General features: G+C 37.8%; 1 non-coding gene across 1 annotated transcript; it reads right to left on the minus strand.

Moving 5' to 3' along the window:
* Positions 1-3,091: 3,091 nt before the first annotated feature.
* Positions 3,092-3,249, minus strand: LOC122805055. Its single transcript, XR_006365284.1, has one exon. It is a non-coding gene; the product is annotated as a U1 spliceosomal RNA (small nuclear RNA).
* Between the last annotated feature and the right edge of the window lie 878 nt (positions 3,250-4,127).

The raw sequence follows: 4,127 nt of genomic DNA on the forward strand, positions 1-4,127 counted from the left end.
AAGAAACTAGCATAAGAAATAGCTTGTGCCATCATAGACAAATGACTGATCAGTAAATCAGTATCATGGTTTTGGTGGTAAATATTTATGAGATACATATAAGGTATATGAACAATAATATGGCTAATTGTTGCTATGTAGTGTTATTTGTTCTAAACGGTGATAGCTGAGGCAATATTGAAGTGAAGTACAAGAAGGAGGGAATATGATGAAACTGTAGGAAGCTTGAGATACGTAGATAAAAATAGGATCACTAGTGAGCTCAAGATAGGTAGAGAGAAACTGGAATTCTGTCAGAGAAGGGATAGTTTGGATGTCAGAATTTAGTAAGGGAAGAGATATTTTGGTTGTAAGAACAAAGAAGGACAAAACGATCAGCCTGGATTAGTGCAGGAGCAAAGCCAGTTTTTGGTTAGGTGTTCCTTAAGCAGTAGTTTAAATCTGGATGTGTTGAATTTAGTATTGTCTGAGGCATGGAATACCAGGACTTAGATATTTGGTGGGAGAAGAGAGAGTTACCGTAACAATTATTAGATTTAGTTACTTTCATTAGTAGTTTGTTGGAGGATCTTAGTGGCCTGCCATTTGAGTAGGGCTGCACAAAGCTCTTGAGTGCTTGATAGTTGTCTGGATTGTGGAAGATGGAATGAATGAAAGTTAGTTGGTTGAGGGATAGGAGATTTGGTATTTCAATCGAATTTAGTTTATGAAGTGCTGCATAGTGATGTGATCTCTAAGGGAGGTTACTAGCGATTTTGTTATAGCAAGACTCCAGTTTGTTTAAATCTTATTTTCTGAGATTAGTGAATATTGGTGAGGCATATAGAGGTATAGAGTAGATGAGTTCTAGCTATGGAATGTCTAGTGGCCTTAGTTAGGTATGGCTTGACTCTATATAGTCAGCCTAGCTTAATGTGGACCTTTTTGATAATTAGAGCGAGGTGTTTTTCAAATTTTAGGTTGCTGTTCAATTTTAGTTTTATTGATGGAGTAGATGGTGAAGGGGGAGAGTTATCAGGAACTTTGCTATTAGTGAAGAGCATAAGTTTTGTTTTATTTGGATTGAGTATAAGTTGAAAGCCTGAGAGGTATTTTTCAATATCTTGGAAAGATTGTTGCTTTGTTTGTAGTAGTTCTGGTAGGGAGGGAGACGAACATATGAGGAAGGAGTCGTCTGCAAATTAAACAATGGTTGCATGCTGGGTGGCTGTGCTGAGCCTGTTGGTGAATATGGTGAACAGCAACGGACAAGAATACATTGGGGTACTCCTACTCAGACCGGTAATTAGCACATTTATTACTAAAGTTTCCATGGACTTTTTGGTTAGGTAGTTTGACATAGTATATCATATGTTTAGTTGAGTGCTGATTTTTTTCTATTTTAGTTACAGTGTGTAGAATGACAATGAGGAATGCATCTAACGTTAGTCGTAGGTATTTGTAAGAGAAGTCCTGATTGATTCTGTTGATGTAAACATCTAAAATTTGTGAAGGGGAACTTGGTAGCACCTGCTGGTTTGTTCCAAATGACAACTTACCAGTTTTGCTTATATTTGAAGTAAGTCTGTTCGCACTAAACTATTAACAAACAGAGGGGAAGTCAGGCTACAATTGACTTTTGTATGGATGCTGCTGTGGGACCAGATCTACATGTGGCAAAGTATGATAAGTGGTTGTGATAAGTAAATAGTAAAAGTTGTGTCATTGGTGAAAACAGAAGAGAGCAGGCCTAAGCACTGACCCGTGTGAGCCACCTGCTGAGAAGACCCCTATTTCTATAATGCAGCTATCATTTTTGAAAGGGATAAAGCCTTGAAAACAACCTAGATGACCTGGGTTTGAATAGTGGCAGGGTAGATAGGCTTGCCATCCAGGTATGCACTCTCAGACACATCATCCCTCGTGATCTGTGATAGAGGGTGGGGACTCATGAGCAGTGTTGTCTGCAGAGGGGCAGGGCCGAGGAGCACATGGAGGTATTCCTGAGATGTCCCAAAGTCCACTGTACAAAAACTCAAAAGATGGGACAACATCATGGAAGGGGTTGGGAATTATGTAAACACTCCCCGGAAGCAGTCCAACACTTCCTCATATTCCTTGATCTCCTAACTAGCCCTCGACATAAGTTGGGATTAACCTGGAGGAGGCTAAGGCATGTCTGATAAACTCAGTGAACAAGGAGAGGGTTGGCTATATATAGCCAAAATGACCTGCTAAAATGTAGCCACCATTTTAATACTAATGTCTTTTGCATATTTGTTTAATCCAATTTAGGACATTTGTACCAAAGCTAAGCTTGTAAAGTTTTTTTTGTAGCAGCAGTGGGACATCTGTACTCAAAATGGCCATTTTCAAGTCTATATATAGTATTTTTTTAACTCATGCTAAAAAAACTATTTTTCTAGAACTATAATGGTTTCCACCTATTACCTCATGGTGATCTCCTGATAGTTGTCCATGCCCTGATCTCATCTTGCTGGGGCTACTACAATTCCACTGACCTGGGACTTCCAGACATTAAGCTTGACCATTTGCATTTGGAGTAGAAATTCACAACCAGGTTACTAACTGGTACTTCACCTTGCCAGCATATTATGCCTATTCTCCTTAAACTGCACTACCTCCCAATATATTATAGTCATTTTCTGGCTTTGGTTTATCTATCCATTCATGACTTGGATCCCTCTTATCTGAAGGAGATATTGGTGCAATACTGCCCCCCTCAGATCTAACATTCAGCTTTCCAGGGCACCTAGCAAGGCTGATGATGGTTCCACAGCTGCATTTAGAAGCATTTGTTTTTTTTTTCCTTGCCTTTCAAGTCCTGCACCTGTGGATATTACTGCCTTGGTGGCTTTGGGAGTGGCCTATCTTGGCAAGCTAACATAGTTTGCATAAAATGTACTTATTTGAAATTGATTTTGACAGTGTGGATTGACAAATACTTTTTATTTTGCATCCATCATTGAGTTATATGTTCTACTCCCTAGAATTCCATCAAAAATTGTATGTATTTATTTATAAATTTAACATTTGTTTACCAGGAAAGTCCAATTTGGAATGAAGCCAATCTTCAGTGGAGGCCCAGGGAGAAACAATCCAGATGCATGTCTTTGTAATAAATTATGCGGTTCAGTTTCCCACATTTGGGGAAATCAAAGGGGTCAACCCCTCCAAAGTGCAATGGAGGAGCCTCACCCTTGGAGAAACACCTTTGTGATCATGGTCTCTCCCCTACCAGGTAAGTACAGATAAGTACAGTATATATACTAAGTATAGTATAAATTTCTATTTTTGTTTTTTTATATGCTTTTATGTGATCTCATTTTAATTCACTTTTTAATTTAAAAAAAGTTGTATGATAAAATAACATCCAAAATGCTAACAATCAGACTCACTTCATCAGCCATAAAACACTTGGGACTCACAAAGCACTCTCTCAACCATTTCCAAACCCACATCATTAGGTATTACTGTATATAAAGAAACATCAGCCGTAACCAATCACATATCATCATCCATTGTAATGCCCTTGATAAATTGGCTGAAATCAAAAGAATCCTTAATATACAAATCCCCTTTGATAATCAACTTTTGCAGACTTTTATCAACATAAATGGCCTTGGATTCAGTTTTACTGCCACTACTAGCACCAACTGGTCTAAAACTCGGTGAATCCAAATCTTTGTGTATTTTAACAGGTCAAAAAACCTGCCTAATCTTGGATTCCAAATTCTAAAATAATCAACTAGGTCATTATTAACCCAGCCTTCAATTAACCATTCCTCTATTAAAGCATCTACTACCCCATAAGCTTTCTTCACATCAGGGAAACGAACTACAGCATACATTTTTTATCCTTCAACATACTAGTCAAACTTTGACAGTACAAAATTGCAATCCATGACCACCACAGCATTTCCCTTATCCACCTTAGTAATATAAATATCTTTATTACTTTTCAATGCATGCAAAGCTCTTCTTTCAACATCAGTCATATTATAAAAGGCATTTTTATTTTTACTATTAAGCAAGTCCCACACTTCATTTTCACAAGTTGCCAAAAAGGCCTGTAACACAGGCCTCAAATGTGGATTAAAGTACTGCACTTTCTAAAAGAAAAATCA

The sequence above is a fragment of the Protopterus annectens genome, chromosome 6.part0 (assembly GCF_019279795.1).
Source record: "Protopterus annectens isolate FY-2018-M chromosome 6.part0, PAN1.0, whole genome shotgun sequence".
NCBI lineage: Eukaryota > Metazoa > Chordata > Ceratodontiformes > Protopteridae > Protopterus > Protopterus annectens.